Below are 21,030 nucleotides of genomic sequence, written 5' to 3'. Positions count from 1 at the left end.
CATCACTTTTCATAATATTCTCTTACAATCCTTTGTATTTCTAGGGTGTCAGTTATTATTTCCTTCATTTCCATTCTTTTTAACCCAAGTCCTCTCTCTTCTTTTTAAAATTATCTGGTTAAAGATTTACCAATTTTCTTTATGTTTTCAAAACCAGCTCCTGGTTTCATTCATCTGTTCTATTATTTTTTTCATCTCTGTTTCCTTTATTTCTGCTCTAATCTTTACAATTTCCTTCCTTCTACTGGGTTTGGGCTTTATTGTTCTTCCTTTTCTAGAGCCTGTGGGTGTAAAGTTAGATTGTTTGAGATTTTTCTTGCTTCTTCAGGTAGGTCTGTATTGCTATAATCTTCCTTCTAACAGTTTTTGTTAATCCCAAAGATTGTGGACCATTAGGTTTTCATTTTCATTTGTCTCTGTGTATTTTTTCATTTCCTCTTTGATTTCCTGATTGACCCATTGTTTATTAATTTTATTTTTTTATTAAACACTGTATTTTAGTGTATACCATATAATTTTACAATCTGTAAGCAAATTTTTATTTTTGCCATTTTATGTAATTCATCCTGTTTTTAAAGAAATCCATGTTGGGTGCATAAATATTTACAATTTTTATATCCTCTTGTTGGACTGTTCCCTTTACCATTACATACTGTCCATCTTTGTCTCTTGTTACAATCTTTATTTTAAAGTCTATTTTGTCCAATATAAGTATTGCTACCCCAGCTCTCTTTTTGCTTCAATTTGCACGTTATATGTTTTTCCATCCTTTTACCTCCAGTCTGTCTTTAGTCTGAATGTGTCTCTTGTAGGCAGCATATAGATGAGTCTTGCGTTTTTATTCATTCAGTTATCCTATGTCTTTTGACTGGGACATTTAGTCCATTTACACACAAAGTAATTACTGATAGGTATGTACTTATTGCCATTTTGTTACTTTTTTATGGTTGCTTTTGTAGTTCCTCTCTGTCCCTTTCTTTTCTGCCTCTCTTCCCTTGTGGTTTGTATCTTTCTTTAGTGATATGCTTATATTCCTTTCTCTTTATTTTCTGCATATCTATTAGAGGTTTTTAACCTGTGGTTACCATTAGGTTCATATATAAAACTTATGCGTATAGCAATCTGTATTAACTTGACGGTTACTTAAATTTGAACCCATTCTAAAAGCACTAAATTTTTACTTCACTCCCTGCGCCTCCATGTGTTAGGTATATATGATGTCTTAATTTACCTCCTTTTATCTCATGAATCCTTGCCTACTTTTTATAGATTATATTTAATTTTACTGCTTTTGTGCTTCTTTCTTTTCTCACTCCTGCTTATGGTCTTTCCTTCCACTCAAAGAGCTCTCTTAAACTTTTCCTTTAAGGTTCACTGAGTGGTGATGGACTCCTTTAACTTTCATCTGGGAAACTCTTTATCTCTCCTATTCTGAATGGTAGCCTTGTTGGATACAGTATTCTTGGTTGCAAGTTTTTCCTTCCAGTTCTTTGAATGTATCATGCCACTCCCTTCTGGCCTGGAAAGTTTGTGCTGAAAAAACAAGCTAAGAGCCTTATGGAATTTCCTTTGTAACTGTTTTCTTTTCTCTTGCTGCTTTTAAAATTCCCTATCACTAATTTTCGCCATTTTAATTATTATGTGTCTTAGAATGGCCCTCCTTGGGTTGGTTTTGTCAGGAACTCTCTGTGCCTCCTGGATCTGGATTTCTGTTTTCTTCCCCAGATTTGATAAGTTTTCAACTATTATTTCTTCAAATAAATATTCTTCTTCCTTTTCTCTCTCTTCTCCTTCAGGGATCCCTAAATGCAAATGTTATTATGCTTATGGTATCATTGAGTCCCCTTAACCTGTTGTCTTTTTTATTATTCCTTTTTTCTTTTTGGTGTTTAGTTTGGTGGTTTTCCATTACACTGTCTTCCAAGTCAGTGATCCATTTTTCTGCCTCCTCTGATCTGCTGATTGCCTCAAATGTGTTTTTACTTTCCACTATTAAGTTCTTCATCTCTTGTTGGTTCTTTTTTATATTTTCTATCTCTTTGTTGAAGGTCTCACTGAGATTCTCCACTCTTTTCTCAAGACCAGTTAGCATCTTTATGACCATTACTTCCAATTCTTTATCAGGAATACTGCTTATATATGTTTCATTTGGCTCTCTTGATGCAGTTTTGTCCTAGTCTTTCATTTGGGACATATTCCCGTCTCCTCATTTTGTTTAACTCTCTGTTCTTTTCTATATATTAGGAAAGTTGGCTACAACTCCTGATCTTGAAAGTAGCAGCCTTATGAAGAAGAGGTCCTGTGGTGCCCTGTAGCACAATGTCCCCTGTTCATCAGAACTAGGTGCTTCAGAAATGTCTCCTATATGAGCTGCATGTACCCTACTGCTGTGGCTGAGCCACATTTACCTTCAGTTCAGTTTGCTGCAATGGTCCACTTTGCCTGCTGTGGGTAGCGTTTGGTCTCTATGCTGTTAAAGTGCCAGTCTGGAGCTGCTGTGGGCTTGGAGTTGGGCAGTGTCAGCAGTCAAACCAGATGCCTGCCCTCAGTCTGTCTGCAGAAGCTGCAAATGCACTGACTGACAGGGCACTCCCCGCACTGCCAATTTATAGGGCTCAGCAGCTAGGGCTACAGATAAATGGGTGTGTGTGGTTATCTTCCCCTCTCCACAGGGCAGGAGTCACTTTGGAGTGGCGCCAGCCACTGCTGAGGCTGCTTATAGAATGACATGTGACAGGAGCCACTCAGAAGGGATGCCTGCTGAATAGGGCAGGTTGGATGGGACAGATCTGCAGAATGTGAGGACGGGGCATGTGGTGTTAGCAAGGTAGGTGGAGAATGTTCACTGATTCCCACAAGTGTCCTGCTATCTAGGGTAGGCTAGGATAGGGGAGTGTGGAGAAAATGGCACCCACAGGCCCTTTTGTTCTTGGAGAATTCTCCTCAAGATCCCTGTTCCTCCAACACACATTCTGAGATTAGTAAATAAATCTCATTCATGTACACCCGCGTTTTCAAACTGCTGCTTCTATGCTGTATCTTGGTGGAGTTACTTGTCATGCTAGCTGTTTGAGTGCAAGGACTCAGTTTCCTTTCACCCTCCAGCTCTCCCAGAGCTAAGCCTGTTGATTTTTAAAATACCCAGAGTTAAGCCCCACTGATTGTAAAAAAAAAAAAAAATCACAGTTAAGCACTACTGGTTTTCAAAGCCAAATATTATGGGGATTCACCTTCTCACCACAGGTCCCCTGTGTATGCTAGTGAGGGGTCTGCTCCTCTCCCTTCCTGGTGAGTATGGTGTCCTTCCAATTTGTGATTAGTTTCCCAGAACCTTGGTCCCTGGCTGATGGCATCTCCACTCATTCTATCCTTTTTGATGTGGCCTCCTCTCTATGATTAACTGTAGAAAGTCTGTTCTGCCAGTCTTTGGGTCATTTTCTGGGTTGGATATGCTGATCTGGCTGTTACCTAGATGTGCCCATGGAATGAGGTGGACTTAAGATTCTCATACATTGCCATTTTCCCAGAAGTCCTCCCCTGCTCTTTTGTGGTACTAATAAGCATAAGAAATCTTCAGAAGAGAGAGGGAAAAATAACCATTATGAAATACAAAACATACTGTTCTCCATAACAAAGGCCTGACCTTAAGAAAAATTACTTTACCAGACAACTTGAGCCCCTTCTATCCTTCCTGTTTCACACCAGGGGAGGAAATACAAAGCTCAAAAACAATTCTGAAAGGAATCAGGCGCAAAACCCCTCAAATTTAATCATAAGGTTATAGACTGCTTCCCCTCCCCAATACTGACCATCCCATCAAAAAGGCTCTAGTACGACAGTGGATTACAACTGAGAACAGCAAGACACCAACTCTATTTAAAAAGGAATTACTAGGGAAACCCAAAGATAATAAGGGAGACAGAAACAAGGACAGGAGAGGAAATTGAAGCCTAACACCTACATCTACAGTAAACATTAAACACAACCTAACTCCTAGTTAGATAAACATAAAACCTCACCCTAAAAGCCTGTTTACCTCAGTTCCTTTTAATCAATACATCGTGTCCAGCTTTCAACAAAGAATTACAACGCAGGTTAAAAGGCCAGAATAAACAGAGTCTGAAGAGACAAAGCAAGTATCAGAACCATATTCAGCTTTGACATTTATATTGGAATTATCAGGTAGAGAATTTAAAATAATTAAGACTAATATATTTATCCCTGAATAATACAGATGCAAAATCCTCAACAAACTATATTAAACCAAATTGAACACTACAGTAAAAAATTCACACACCACAATCAATTGGGATTTACTCCAGGGATGCAAGGACAGTTCATCACCTGCACATATATGTGATGCAGCACATTGACAAAATGAAGGACAAAAATCGTATGATCCTTCAATAGATAGAGAAAAGCATGACCAATTTCAACATCCATTCATGACAAAAAGTCTCAACAAATTAGGTATAAAGGGAATGTACCTTAACATAATACAGGCCATATATGACATGCCCACAGGTAACATCCTACTCAATGATGAAAAGGTGAAAACTTTTCCTGTAAGATCAGGAACAAGACAAGGATGTCCACCCTCACCACTTTTATTCAACAGAGTATTGGAAATCCCCACCAGAACAATTCTATAAGAAAAAGGAAGAAAAAAGAAAAAAAGAAAAGAAAAGGCATCCAAGTCAGAAAGGAAATAATAAAACAGTCTCAATTTGCAGATGGTATGTTTATATATACACAAAACCCTAAAGATGCCACTAAAAAACTGCCAGAATAAATGAATTCAGTAAAGTTGCAGGACACAAAATCAATATAAATCAGCTGCATTTCTACACTAACAATATCCTATTAGAGAAAATAAGAAAACAATCCCATGTACAATTGCATCAAAAAGAATAAATTAAAATACTTAGAAATAAATTTAACCATGGAGGGGAAAGATCTGTACCCTGAAAAGTATATGACATTGATGAAAGAAATTGAAGACAAAAAGAAATGGAAAGATATTCCATGCTCATGGATCATGATTATTTAACAATAGTTAATATTGTTAAAATGCCCACACTATTCAAAGCAATCTACAGATTGAATGCAATCTCTAACAAAATTCCAATGGGGTATTTTTCACAGAAATAAAATAAGCAATCCTAAAATTTGTGTGGAACCAAAAAAAAAAAATCCGAAGAGTCAAAGCAATCTTGGAGAAAAAGAACAAAGCTGGAGGCCATAAAAAGGAATGAAACACTGATAACATGCATATACATACATACATGCACAACCTCCAATCACTATACTAACTGGAATCAGTGAGATGCAAAGAACTACATAATATATGATTCCATGTATTTAAAAATTCCAGAAAAGAAAAACCTTAGAACCAGAAAGCAGATCAGTGGTTGCCTAGTGCTGAAGGTGAGAGGGGTAAAATTGAGGACTGGTTGCAAATGGGCACAAGGGTACTTTCTGGGGTAATGAAAATGTTCTAAACCTGGATTGTGGTGGTTAACTGTGTTAACTGTTTAAATTCACTATAATCACTGAACTGCACACTTAACAGGTGAATATTATGTATATAAGTTATACCCCCACCCCATAAAGCTGTTTAGAAATGTTTGAAGAGTTTTCTGGTGGGAAAAAGAATATAATCCTTCCATGCTTTTCAAATAGAATGAAATTTCAGAGACAATAATTCTAGGGAGTTAGAATTTTAGCCAATATGAGGAAGTACATACACTGATAATCAGAGTTATCCAATAAGAATACTCTGGATTTCTAAAGCAAGCACAATGGTACTGTTGGTTGGCCAACCCAACAGACATTCCTGATATCTTCTTCTTTATCTATGTAACTAATGTAGGGTTTGCAAAATGACCTGCTGGATACTGTTATTTACAGTTAAATGAATCCCAATGGATAAACCTACCTTTCAAAAGGAGGAGTCCTAAAATGGTGAAAAGGTTTCTGCCAGAGAAGGTGTGAAATACTCCTATTGGAAAGAGAGAACAATATAATTAGTTGGTTAAATTAAAAAAAATAATCATAGTTTTTGGAAAATATGTGCATTATGTATGTTCTTTGAATTAAATAAAATCAGTGATCACTGTGGGTGTATATATACAATATATACATTTCACAAAGCAGGGAATACTCTTTGCTTTATGCCATTTCAGCTTATACACACACACACACACACACACACACACACACACACACACACACACACACACCTTTTGTTCCCTGGGGAACCGTGAAAAAATCAAAGTAGGAGATTACTTTTACTAGAAGATAAGAAGTACACAGAAGTGTTAATATTTGGTCTCTGCCCTCAAGGTACTGGAAAGATAATCTGTGCAGAGGCAGGTAAACACACCTAAAGTAATTAGCAGATATTAGACACTGTTCAATTAAACCATAAATTGTAGCATATAAATACAGTTAAATCCTGTAGAAGCCAACCCATTGCTGGCTTTACAAAAACACCATGATTAAAAAAATCCTGCCTGATGGAGAAAGCAAGCAAGTGACTGTCAACACCCAAAACACAGTTATTTTGATAGATGTTAAATAGTCCTCTGAAGGCTACTGACACCAACATGCTATTAGATTAATACCCATCAGATGATTTCATCTGAACAAGAGAAGTTAGTGCTTTAAAAAGAAGTCATTTAAAATAGGCTCCCCAAGATCATTTCTAGATGTGTAAATTCCATAGTGGATTATTTCTTAAATTTCACTCTTCTCTAGTGTCTGTATGTGAGATATTAAGGAGGAAGATTTGAGAGATAAACACAATTTACGTACTGCTATAATGACAGTATCACAATTGGATTTTTTTTCCTTTACGTTTTTCTATCTGCAGTCTTCCCTTCTGTTACTCTGGAATTTTTTAGAATGGCATAATCACAAAGACCTGTGTTATCCAATACTGTATGGAAAAGCTCCAAGCTAAGGAAATTTTTGAAGTACTATAAGCAGGATTAAAGCCCTTTAACATATGCACGGGTATAGTTAACAAATGATCTACTCTATGACAATACCAAGTGATAGAAAGCTTGTAAAGCAACTACAATTTTCCTATATATCTGTGTGATATGAGTGCTTTATGCATGATCCTTTACTAAAAGGTTTTATCTTTTTTCAAAAAAACAAACAAAAACCAAAAAAAAAATGATCTACTATAAATATTTTCTCATTTGAAGTGCACATTAGTAATCAATAAGTGTAATTTGAGTTGGTTTCCTAGGAGTTCTGTGTCACCCACTCTCTAATCCTCCCCCTACCCATTAATGAATTTGATTTCAAAATGTTTGAAGAGACAGTAGGTACATGGACTCCAGGAGATAATTTGTTCTCTTGCAAACTCGGCTTTTGGGACTGACTGTAAGCTTTGTTCCTTTAACACCATGTTCACACAACTGAGAGCTGATAGGACTCATACTCCAAGTAATAAATGAGTTGCTGAGAGTTCATGTACAGCAAACCTTTATCATGGCAGATTTGGCATCTAAATTTGAAGACAACTCTTACCTTGCTGATAGAGAATGCTTTTAAGGTGGAACCCCCTAGAAATGGAGTAAAACAGCCCAAGTAAAATGCTTCTCTTTGTTCACGAATAATCATCCATGTAACAGCTATTTGCCATAAAAAATAATAAAAATTCATCTCGATTGTCTTCTTTGTTCAACTTCTAATTAGCACACACTGTCTGACCTCATTATTCCCCATACCCAAATCTAACTTTTTAGCAAACAAATATTTAGTGCCCTTTGCAAAGGAACACTGCCCAAATGCCTGGAGGTACTTTAAGAACTAAAGCTAGAGGCACTATCAATAGATTTTTTTTTTTTTTACTGTAGAGCAAATATACTGCATGCACTATTAAATAGTGTTTAAAACCTGATACTTTCTCTGATTCACTTCTTAAAGTTGTTCGCTTTTTAAATTGCTCAGCTTGATTTTCAACCTAACAGAGCTCTGTTTTACATTCACCTTTTAAGGTATTTCTTCAAAAGCTGTTTATTGCCATTATTGCTTTAAACTGGTTTTATTTATTTAAAGAAAAATTTTTAATATTTATTTTTGAGAGACAGAGGGCAGGGGAGGGGCAGAGAGAGAGACACACACAGATTCTGAAGCAGGCTCCCGGCACAGAGCCCAACGTGGGGCTCGAACTCATGAACCGCGAGATCAAGTTGAGCTCAGATCAACTGAGCCTAAGTTGGACGGTTAACCAACCAAGCTACCAAGGTGCCCCAAACTGGTTTTATAATTATGCTATACATTCCTTCCACAATGAACTTTCTTGCCTTCAAAATATGTATATCAGAATTTAAATGTTGGTCACATGGCATTTATAGATTTACTTGCCTCTACTACTGAACATCAACTCAGATAACACTTTCCATGTATTTCACACACAGAGAAATAGCATAACAACGTCAGTGAATGGCACTAATATCCTAAAATCGAAATGACCCAAGCAATGAACAGAGTTTTTTGGTTTTGTTTGCTTGTTTGTTTTGCTTTATGTTAGAACCACAAATTTAACTTAATGATTTGAAGTGGAGAGAAAATATTGCTTCTTTATTTCATCTATAGCTGATATTTTATAAGCTCCCATCCACTACTTAGTGAGGAAAAAAATAGCTAAATGTGTAACTGAGTTCAAAGCTAAGTCTGATGCGATTGTTTATTCAGCCTTTTTAGAAAATGTTCAACCTGTCAGCCATTCCTTCTTGCTATTTCTCTAAGACACAATCTGGCTGTCTGGAGAGAGTGCTGTCATACACATCCTCATGAACTTGAGAGAAAGAGACCCCTTGGGCATGTGCTGGCTGGCACTCTGGCTCTCCAGGATAAATAATGTCCCCCTGTTGGGTGTCCTGCCAGCCTCAATGCTGGAATTTGCAGTTGGTGAACTGTTGGCCTGTTTTCTTGGCTTGGCCAGTACTTTCCATGACGCAGCCCCAGTGACAAAGGTACATTGCCCTTCTAGGGTGAGCCTCTGAGGCAGGCCCCCAGCCACTTCTCTTTGTCATGCTAGTTGCCGAAGTTTATTTGATGGTGCTGCACCTCCAGTTAGTGTGGCAAAACCTGTGCACTGACCTCATCCGAGAGTCCGGAAGGGGACTTAGGTGGGAGAGAGAAGAGAAGTTGGGAAAGCTCCTTTGGCTTCAGTTACATCCATTTACAAAACATGTGAGTGCAAATGTTCTGGTTCTTGATATTCTGGATGCCTCAGCAACCACACCCCTGGCTCCATACTTTAACTTCTATCATTTCCACATTGTTCTAGCCTGACTCCAAGCACATACTCCAAGATACAGTTTCTAGTATTTGCCTTTGAACACCTCTCCCTTCACCAGAAAAATCTTAGGTAAGAGGACCTGGAAATACACCTAACAGACAGATAGAAAATAGAATCTCATTGATCTGTAATTAGCAAAGACTTCACTACACAATTTAAGAAGAATTTCCACCTCTGACATTTTTCTCATATATGGCAACTCACAGGCAGCTACTTGTATCACCCAATAAGACATAAGACTTAGAAGACAATGTAAGAAACAGAAAATAATTATTTGTAAGTAGTATATTATTCTTTTATAAGTGAAGGTTATCTAATGTGCTTGAGAATATGTAAAAACGGTTTCATTCATTCATATAGTGTACAATGAAACAACATTTGTTTGCCATCTTTATTATCAGAGAAGGCAAGTTTGTTCACTTCAAAGGAAACTAGAGATAAATTGTAACTTACCCAGTTTTAATCACATTATGAATGGCTAAAGCAAAATTCATGAAGTCTTCCATAGTACAAATTACCAATTACAAATCAATGTACAATTTTTAAACTCAAGTTAAAGTGAAAATGTATACAATACATTGTTTAATATAGAATGCTGAAAAAAATAGTTAGAGGAGTGATTTTCTAAAATCATGTAATTTTGTAGAACTCGAGACATAGCTCTTGATGCGCAATGCTTGGGCTAGGTGAGTAGATCTTACCCTAGCAAATTCCTGTCTAGCTTTTCAAAACTGAAGGCCTTATCCTACAATGAAAAAAAGAAAAGACCTTTTGTCCAGAATATTCTCAACCCCAGTTAGTTTTTAGTATGTGCTGCTGTAACACCTTAAAGCATCTTAGCAACAGTCTAATCTAAAGAAGCATCAGCCAGCAAAACCATTGTATCAAGTGGCTTTGGGAAACGCAATCCATCCATTTGTCTCAAACTCTAGCAGAAAATGAGGCAGGCACATTTATTATCTGGCCTTTAAGAATGGATCCACTCTAGGATAAGACAAAGGTTCATACCTTTCTCAGGGAGTCAGCATGAAAATTCTACAGAGTACTTCACAAAAAGAGTGAACTAAATTCATCAGCAAAATATAGGAAATTTTCAATTAACCAAATTGCTTTGGGAGTAGGTTGTCCTTAAATGTCTAAGACTGCAGGATTAGTTAAATAAATTATGGTGCATATATACAATGCGCTACACAGAAGTCATTAAAAATCATGTTCCAGAATATTAACTGACAATGAAAGTCCTGTTATATAAAATATTATACGAAAAGCAGGTCATAAAAAAGTAGGATCAATGTTTGTGTTTTGTAAAAATATATATACAAACTAGGGGTCCCTGGTGGCTCCATCGATTACGCGCCTGACTCCTGATTTTGGTTCAGGTCATGATCTTGCGGTTAATGAGTTTGAGCCCAACATCGGGCTCAACACTGACAGCACACAGCCTGCTTGGAATTCTCTCTCTCCCTCTCTCTTTGCCCCTCCCCCTCTCACATGTGTGCATACACACATGCACTCTCAAACGAAATAAATTTTAATTAAAATAAATATTCAGACTAAAAAAGAGATCAAAATGTTAACAAAGATTATTTTACAAGGCTTTTTATTTTCTTTACCTTTTTCAGAATGTTTTAAATTTTGTATATTTATTATTTTCATCCAAGAAAATATGATAGAAAAATCAACTAATTAAACTACATTTTTTGGTTAACTAAAAAGTAAGCAAAGCAATTTGGAATTGTTTAAGTATTTTACTCCATCTCTTGCTTACTAGTCAACACAAACCCAATGATCTGATGATTTTCAGTGTAATCAGTCAGCCTATCAATTTGGCAAGACACCCTTAGCATGTTTTTAATGTGATGTCCAAAAGAGTTAAGTTTTTCTTTCATTCTGCTATTACAATGCTAAGCTGATAACGTGACACAAATTTGAAACAGATGAACACAATTACATCTTTCCTTATTTAAATATCTCATAGGAACTACAGGTTATAAAGCTAAATATCACTCACTAATCATCACCATATGAATGAAAGTATAGAGGGTTTAATATCTACTGGTTCAGGTATCACAGCTGGGAATGCTGTTTACTGACTAAATTTCTCATTTACATTTCTTATTTGTATAGTATTTGTTTCAAAAGTTAAATGCATTTCTTATTCTATCCAAATATTAAACTTTTACTCCCCATCTTTTTTACATAATGATGTACCCTAATGACCCTTCCAAACCAGTATATAAAGAGCATTCTCATTCTTTTTTAGTTGCATAGTATTCTTTTTTTTTTATGTTTATTTTTGAGAGAGAGACAGAGACAGAGCGTGAACATGGGAGGAGCAGAGAGATAGGGAGACAGAACCTGAAGTAGGCTCCAGGCTCCGAGCTGTCAACACAAAGCCCAACAAAGGGCTCAAACTCACAAGCCACGAGATCATGAGCCAAAGTCAGATGCTCAACCTACTGAGCTGAGCTACTCAGATGCCCCGCATGGTATTCTTTTGTATGAATGTACCATAATTTATCCTATGGCCCCTGTTGATAGACCTCCAGGTTGTTTCCAATCTTTTGAAAAACAATGCTACAGTAAATTATCTTGTATATAAATTATTAGACAAATGTAAATCTGTAAGGTGAATTGAGAGAGGTTGAATTGGTGGGTCACAGAGTATGTACATTTATAACTGTCATACAATTGCCAATTGCCCTCCAAAGAGTTATACCAATTTCTACTCACACCAGCAATGTATGAAAGTGCCTGTTTCCCCACAGGCTTACCAATATGATGTGTTCTTAAACTTTTATATTTGTTGAACGGGTGAAAAATGGTAGCTCAGTGTAGTTTTAATAGACCTTTCTCTCTTATTATGCATGAAGTTGGGCATCTTTACACATTACATTTAAGCATCATTTTTGTTTCTCTTTCAGTGAAATCTCTAATAAGTATCTTCATGTTGAAAATACTTCATATATTTGGAAAATTAGATCTTTCCAATAAGGGCTTAAAATATTTTCCCCATTTTGTCATCTTCTGATTTTGCATACAATTTTTGCCATGTATGCAAAATATACAGACATTACACATTAATATACACATAAAAACACACAAACGCACACTTCCATGTATTGATCTTTTTTTCTCTTAAGGCTCCTAAATGTTGTCATAGTTTACAAAGCCTTCCTTATTCTGAGATATAAATCTTTCATGCTTTTTCTTTAATTTGATGGGTTCATTTATTCATATTAAAATTTCTAAACATTTGGATTTTTCTCAGTATTCAGTGTGAAGTACGAATACAACTTTATTTTTTTCAGATGCTACCCTGTTGTCTCTTTACCATTTTTTGAATGCTTCATTTCATCCCACTCTTTCTGTCACCTTTTAATGTATTAAAAATATTACAGTTATTTTTTAAAAATAGGAAGTTTGAACAGACCTATAAGCAACAAAGAATTTGAGTCAGTTCAATCAAAAAACTCCCAAGAGGGGTGCCTCAGTGGCTCAGTCAGTTGAGTGTCCAACTTTTGATTTCAGCTCAGGTCATGATCCCAAGGTCTGGGATAGAGCCCCGAGATGAGCTCGGGGCTACAGGCTCTAAAGAGCCTGCTTAAGATTCTCTCTCTCTCTCTCTCTCTCTCTCTCTCTCTCTGTCTCTGTCTCTGTCTCTATCTCTATCTCTCTCTCCCTCTCCCCAGTTTGCATGCTCTCTCTAAAAAAATAAAATAAAATAAAGTGAAATAAATCTTTAAAAAAACAAAAACAAAAACTCCCAACAAACAAAAGTTCAGGACCAGATGGCTTCACAGGCAAATTCTACCCAATATTTAAATAAGAGTTAATGCCTATTTTTCTCAAACTATTCCAAAAAATAGAAGAGGAAGGAAAATTTCCAGATTCATTCTATGAGGCCAACATCAAAACCAGATGAAGATACCACTGAAAAAGAGAACTGCAGACCAGTATCTCTAACGAACATACATGAAAAATTTCTCAACGAAATACTGCCAAATTGAATCCAACAATACATTAAAAAAAATCATTCACCAGGGGTGCCTGGGTGGTTCAGTAGGTTAAGCATCTGACACTTGATTTGGGGTCAGGTCATGATCTCACATTTGATGAGTTCAAGCCCCATGCTGGGCTCTGCACTGACAGCACAGAGTCTTCTTGGGATTCTCTGCCTCTCTCTCTCTCCCCTACACGTGTGTGCGCTTTCTCGTGCGCTCTTTCTCTGTCTCAAAATAAATAAACTTAAAAAAATCATTCATCATGGTCAAGTGGGATTTATTTGCAAATGAGTCAACACGATACATCACATCAATACGCAAAAGGTTAAGAACTATATGATCATTTCAATAGATACAGAAAAAGTATGTGACAAAGTATAACATCATTCATGATAAAAACCCTCAACAAAGTAGGTTTAGAGGAAACATACCTCAACATAATGAAGGGCATATATGAAAAAACCATAATAAACATCATACTCAATGGAGAAAAATTGAGAACTTTCCCCCTGAGGTCAGGAACAAGGACAAGAATGCTCACTCTCACAACTTTTATTCAACATAGTACTTGAAGTCTTAACCACAGCAATCAGACAACAAAAAGAAATAAAAGGCATCCAAATTGGTAAAGAAGAAGTAAAACTTTCACTATCTGCAGATGACGTGATATTATATGTAGAAAACCCCAAAAGGCTTCACCAAAAAATTAGTAGGACTTATAAATGAATTCAGTAAAGTCGCAGAATACAAAATCAATGCACAAAAATCTACTGTGGTTGTATATGCTAATAATGAAGTAGCAGAAAGAGAAATTAAGAAAATGATCCCATTTGGGCTCCTGGGTGGCTCAGTCAGTTAAGCATCCAACTTCGGCTCAGGTCAGGATCTCACAGTTCATGAGTTCAAGGCCCGCAATAGGCTCTGCAATGACACCTCAGAGCCTGGAGCTTGCTTTGGATTCTGTGTCTTCCTCTCTCTCTCTACCCCTCCCCCACTTGCACTCTATCTCTCTCTCCTTCTCAAAAATAAATCAAACACTTAAAAAATTTTTCTTAAAGAAAGAAAATACCTAGGAATAAACTTAACCAAAGAGGCAAAATACCTGTACTCTGAAAACTATAAAACACTGATGAAAGAATTTTAAGATGATACAAACAAATGGAAAAACATTCCATGCTCATTGGAAGAACACTGTTCAAATGTCTATACTACCCAAAGCAATCTACAGATTTAATGCAAGCCCTATCAAAATACTAACAGCATTTTTCACAGAAGTACAACAAACTATCCTAAAATTTGTGTGGAACTACAAAGGACCCCAAATAGCCAAAGCAATCCTGAAAAAGGAAAACAAAAAAAGAGGTATCACAATTCCAGACTTCAAATTATATTATCAAACCACAGTAATTATAACAGTATAGTACTGGGCCAAAAATAGACACACTGATCAATGGGACAGAATAGAAAACCTAGAAATAAACCCACAATTATATGGTCAATACATCTTCAACAGAGGAGGAAAGAATATGCAATGGGAAAAAAGTTTCTTCAAAATGAAATGGGAAAACTGGATACCTACACACCAAAAAATGAAACTGGACCACTTTCTTACACCATATACAAAAATAAACTTAAAATGGATTAAAGACCTAAATGTGAGACTGAAACCATAAAAATCCTTGAAGAGAGGTCAGGCAGGAGTAATGTGTCTCACACTGGCCAGAGCAACATTTGCTAGATTTTCCTTCCTGAGGCAAGAGAAATAAAAGCAAAAATAAACTACTAGGACTACATCAACATAAAAAGTTTCTACATAGTGAAGGAAACCATCACCAAAACTAAACGGCAACCTACAGAATGGAAGAAGGTATTTACAAATGACATAGGCATTAAGGGATTAGTATCCAAAATCTATGAAAAACTAATACAACTCAACACCCAAAAAACCCCCAAATAATCCAATTTAAAAATAGGCAGAAGACATGAACAGGCATTTCTCCAAAGACATATAGATGGCCAATAAACACATGAAAAGATGCTCAATATCACTCATCATCAAGGAAATGCAAATCAAAACTACAATGACACTTTACACATCAGAATGGTTAAAATCAAAAACACAAGAAACAACAAGTGTTGGCAAGGATGTGGAGAAAAAGGAAACCTTTTGCACGGTTGGTGGGAATGCAAACTGGTGCGGCCACTCTGGAAAACAGTACAAAGGTTCCTGAAAAGCTAAAAACAGAACTACCCTATAACCCAGTAATTGCACTACTAGACATTTACCCCCAAAATACAAAAACACTAATTCAAAAAAATACATACACCCATATGTTTACTGCAGCATTGTTTATAATAGCCAAGATATGGAAGCAACATAACTGTCCATCCACAGATGAACTGCTAAAGATGTGGTATATGTAAACAATGAAATATTATTCAGTCACAAAAAAGGATGAAATATTGCCATTTGCAACAACATGGATAGAGCTAGAGAGTATAAAGCTAAGCAAAATAAGTCAGTTACAGAAAGACAAATACCATATGATTTCACTCCTCTGTGGAATTTGGAAACAAAACAGATGAGCAAAAAAAAAAAGAGAGACAGAGAGAGAGAGAGAGACAGAGAAAGAGAGAGAGAGAGAGAGAGAAGCAAACCAAGAAAGACTCTTAACTAGCGAGAACTGACGGTTATAAGAGGCAAGATGAGTTGGGGGATGGGTGAAACAGGTGATGGGGATTAAAGAGTACACTTAACAGGATAAGCACTGAGTCATGTATAGAATTGTTGAATCACTATGTTGTACACCTGAAACTAATGTAACAGTGTACATTAACTATACTGGAATTAAAATTAAAAACTTAATTACAAAAAAGAATCTTACCCCCCCCCCCCAAATTATGTATCTCAATTATATTCAGATCTATTTCTGGACTTTCTATTCTATTTCATTGTTCTGACGACATGCACTAATAACATACCAATTTAACAACTAATGTTTTACAGCATACCTTGCTATCTGGAACATCTAGTCCCCCTAGTTTTTGCTCGTTTTAAAAACCTTCCTACCTCTTGTTAGAAAAAAATATTCACATATGTAGCAATAAATGTGCCTGGTTCTGAAAAAAAATATATCTTTTGGTATTTTAGAGATACCATGTTAAGTTTATAAATTAACTTTGAGAAAACTGACATCTCTTTGATGTTGAATCTTCCTAACCTAGAACAGGATGTACTTTTTCCCACCTCTTTCAATTATTTTAAGTCAGGAATGTTTTAAAGTTTTCTTCAGTTACAGCTTTTATAATTATTGCTAAATTTATTCGTAAGTATTTTATCTTTTGGGCTGGTATTACAGATTTTTTTCCTTCATTTTATCTTCTCTAATTGTTCTTTGTGTATATGGTAACTATTAATTTCTGTTTATCAATTTTACACACTATTTTAATAAAGTCTCTACTCACTTTTTGATTTCTTCCCAAACATGTATTTTAAGTATGCAACAATATCATCTGCCAATAATGTTTGCTCCTTTGTCCTTTTAGTTCTCCTATTTTAAGATGTTCAGGAGTAAATCCAGCCTCCAACCCAGTATTAACCACTCTACATCTTTGCCTTACTCTTGACTTCTGTGGGAGTAAATCTAGGGTTACCCCATTAGAAATAATGCTTGTTTTAGGGGTACCTGAGTGGCTCAGTTGGTTGAGTGTCTGACTCTTGGTTTTGGCTCTTAGTCATGACCTCACAGTTTTGTGGGTTTGAACCCCATGTTGTACCTGTGCACTGACAGTGTGGAGCCTACTTGGGATTCTGCCTTTCCCCCATTCACACTGTCTCTGTGTCTCTCAAATAATAAATAAACTTAAAAAAAAAGTTTTAAAGAAATAATGCTTGTTTTGGGTCTGAGATATATTTTATGTTTAAGAAATACCCCATTTTAGGGGTGCCTGGGTGGCTCAGTCAGTTGAGCGCCCAACTTAAGTTCAGGTCATCATCTCACGGTTCGTGGGTTTAAGCCCCACATCGGGCCCTGTGCTGACAGCTCAGAGCCTGGAGCCTGCTTCAGATTCTGTGTCTGCCTCTCTCTGCCCCTCCCCTGCTCACACTCTGTCAATCTCTCTCTCAAAAAATAAATATTAAAAAACAAAAAAGAAATACCCTATTTTATTAAGCGTTTTCTATCAAGGATAGCACTGAATTTTCTCAAAATACTTCAGTATTTGTCATCATATGATTGGCACAGCTAGAAAATAATATGATTTCTTAGATTTATCAACATTGTGCATTATGGTAATTTATTTTCTAACATTCAAATGTATGTTTTCCAAATCAAACTCCACATGATTTGTTCTTTAAACATGTTTCTGGATGATATCTATAAATACTTTACATAAAATATTTACTTCTAGGGACGCCTGGGTGGCTCAGTCAGTTGAGCGTCCAACTTCAGTTCAGGTCATGATCTCACAGTTCACAAGTTCAAGCCCTGTGTCAGGCTCTGTGCTGACAACTCGGAGCCTGGAGCCTGCTTCAGATTCTGTGTCTCCTTCTCTGCCCCTCCCCTGCTTGTGCTTTCTCAAAAACAAATAAACGTTAAAAAGATTTTTTAAAGAATTTTTACTTCTATATTTTTTTTATTTTTTTTAATGTTTTTATTTATTTTTGAGATAGAGAGAGACAGAGCATGAGCAGGGGAGGGGCAGAGAGAGAGGGAGACACAGAATCTGAAGCAGGCTCCAGGCTCTGAGCTGTCAGCACAGAGTCCGACGCGGGGCTAGAACCCACGAACTGTGAGATCACGACCTGAGCTGAAGTTGGGTGCTCAACCAACTGAGCCACCCAGGCGCCCCATTACTTCTATATTCTTAAGTGAAGTTGGTCTGTAATGTTCTTCTTTTGTGTGTAATTTTTTTTTAATTTTTCCTATTAACCCTTTATCCAATTTTGCAAATATCTTCTCCTATTCCATAGGCTTTTAGTTTCATTGATTGTTTCCTTTGCTGTGCAGAAGTCTTTATCTTGATGAGGTCCCAAAAGTTCATTTTTGCTTTTATTTCCCTTACCTCTGGAGACATCAGTAAAAAGCTGCTGTGGCCAAGGTCAAAGAGGTTGCTGCCTGTTCTCTCCCCTAGGATTTTGACAGTTTCCTGTATCACATTTAGGTCTTTCCTCCATTTTTAGTTTATTCTTGTTTATGGTGTAAGAAAGTGGTCCAGTTTCATTCTTCTGCATGTCACTGTCCAGTTGTCCCAGAACCATTTACTGAAGACACTTTTCTTCCCAATAGATACTCTTTCCTGCTTTGTCAAAGATGAGTTGGCCATACATTTGTGGGTCCACTTCTGGATTCTCTATTTTGTTCCACTGACCTATGTGTCTTTTTGTGCCAGTACCATACGGTCTTGATGATTACAACTTTGTAATACACTTTCAAGTCCAGAATTGTGATGCCTCCAGCTTTGGGTTTATTTTTCAACATTACTTTTGCTATTTTCTACATTATTTGGCTATTTTCCAATAGTTCTTAATAGTCCTATAACTTTCCTAGGATTTGTCTTGGTGTTGATTGTTCTGGGTCAATTTTCCACAGCACACAGTATGACCTTTGCAGATTCAAGTCTTCTTCTTTCTTTAACTGTATTTTAAAATACCTGTTCTGGGGCCCCTGGGTGGCGCAGTCAGTTAAGTGTCCGACTTCAGCCAGGTCATGATCTCGCGGTCCGTAAGTTCGAGCCCTGCGTCAGGCTCTGGGCTGATGGCTCAGAGCCCGGAGCCTGTTTCCGATTCTGTGTCTCCCTCTCTCTCTGCCCCTCCCCCGTTCATGCTCTGTCTCTCTCTGTCCCAAAAATAAATAAACGTTGAAAAAAAAAATTAAAAAAATAAAATACGTGTTCTGTATCATTTTTTTGATTTTCAACTTTGGGTATTCCATATGTTTGTCAGATCCTTCATGTAACTTCCATGTCTTATTTTCTTGTTATCTTTTAAAATTCTTTTATTTCACTGGGTTCACTTTTCTGTCTCTATCAGGATTTTCCACTGTTAGTTCCAGTTTTGTCTTGATTTCTGCATTTGTATTTTCCCTCTACTTCTTTCCTGAATCCTAGTTTATATTTCTTCCCTGCCTACTGCCTCACTGTCTTTTCTTTCAATTCTGGATTTCTACCTGGTGGTAACTGTTAAGAAAGCCAATTGAATCACTGAGATTTTGGGGTTTATTTTTTAGACTCATGTCAAAATATTCATTCATACTTTTCCTCTACTTCATGACAATGTCTTCCTGGTGAGGGCTGATCATCTGCTAACACACTTTGATGCACCTTTTCCTTCTTTTTTCTTATAGTATCTCTCCCAGACATGTTTCTAGTTCCTTTACCATTACTTACTGTTGAATGAGTTATTTTTTTTAAGTTTATTTATTTTTGAGAGAGGAAGAGCATGAGAGGGGAGGGGCAGAGATAAAAAGGGAGAAAGAATCCCAAGCAGGCTCCATGCCATCAGTACAGAGCCCAATATGGAACTCATAAATCACATCATCATAACCTGACCTGAAGTCACATGGTTAACCAGCTGAGCCACCTAGGCACCTCTCAAAGTTAGTTTTTAATGGACCAGCCATTTGCACAGGTTCTTATGGGGAAGCCAGAGGAGTATTTCAGACTAGCTGTTTTTTTTATTATTCAAAGGCTCTCTTTTTAGCGGTTTCTAATTTTTCTGCATGATTCTTTATGTAGCCCCATGTCCCCTGTGTTTCTGATCTGATCTGCATCCCCAGGTCTTCTGTCAACATCCAACTACCCCTATCTCCACCATTGCTGTTTCAGGTAAAGGATATAAATTCTGATTTAAAGAGGGTCTCACTTTCAGGAAGAAAGTGCAGAAGGCTCATTAAATGGAAATGCAACTGCAAAAGTCTCATTAAATGGAAGCATCTGGAGATGGGAACAAAGCAGGGAATTAAATAAGAAATATTTGTTTGAAGACCATTTAAGAAATAGTTCAACTCCCACCCAGATCTGGGCCATGGAACAAGCCCCCACCCCAATAAAGGGCTAAAAGCTTTTTGTCTAATGAGGGTAAAGCAAAACCCTCTGGACTAAAGTATCTGGGCTAAAAACTACTAGGTACAGCTGATGGTAGATGTACATTCACAAAATAGGGAGAACACATACAACTGAGACTCTCCCCCTACCCTTGCCTTACCTAGATTAGAGGACCCTGGCATCCAAAAAGTCACCCCAAGGCAGAACCTAGAAAATTCTACATGGTCTTAACAGACCAAGAGCAAAGACTTACACATTCTGACCTCAAGGGCTCCTCACTGAAGGCTCACAGTCTAATCATTCTAAAACAAAGCTCCTGATCAACAAGTCCATTTATCCATTTATGTGTTCCAACCTTCCAATCAGATTTTTAGTCTCTGTCTTAGGTTGCTCAAGCTGCCATAACAAAATACCACAGACTGACTTAACACTTAAAAAAATTTTTTTTAATGTTTATTCATTTTTGAGAGAGAGAGAAAGAGAGTGAGCACAAGCAGGGGAGGGACAGAGAAAGAGAGGGAGACACAGAATCTTAAACAGGTGCTAGGCTCTGATCTGTCAGCACAGAGACCAACACAGGGCTTGAACACGCAAATCATGAGATCGTGACCTGAGCCAAAGTCAGATGCTTAATGGACTGAGCTACCCAGACGCTCTTGG

At 36.9% G+C, this 21,030-nt stretch overlaps 1 long non-coding RNA gene across 2 annotated transcripts in view; it reads right to left on the bottom strand.

Annotated features, from left to right (window-relative positions):
- LOC128315931 (uncharacterized) overlaps positions 1 to 21,030 on the bottom strand; it is a 122,814-nt gene that overhangs the window by 28,761 nt on the left and 73,023 nt on the right. For both annotated transcript variants that reach the window (XR_008299143.1, XR_008299144.1), the window contains exon 3: positions 5,939 to 6,001. This is a non-coding gene — a long non-coding RNA (uncharacterized LOC128315931). The remainder of the gene's footprint in view (positions 1 to 5,938; positions 6,002 to 21,030) is intronic.

Source organism: Acinonyx jubatus, chromosome B3, assembly GCF_027475565.1.
Source record: "Acinonyx jubatus isolate Ajub_Pintada_27869175 chromosome B3, VMU_Ajub_asm_v1.0, whole genome shotgun sequence".
Lineage (NCBI taxonomy): Eukaryota > Metazoa > Chordata > Mammalia > Carnivora > Felidae > Acinonyx > Acinonyx jubatus.
Note: the sequence above shows the minus strand (reverse complement) of the source record. Positions and strands in the feature narration are given on the sequence as shown.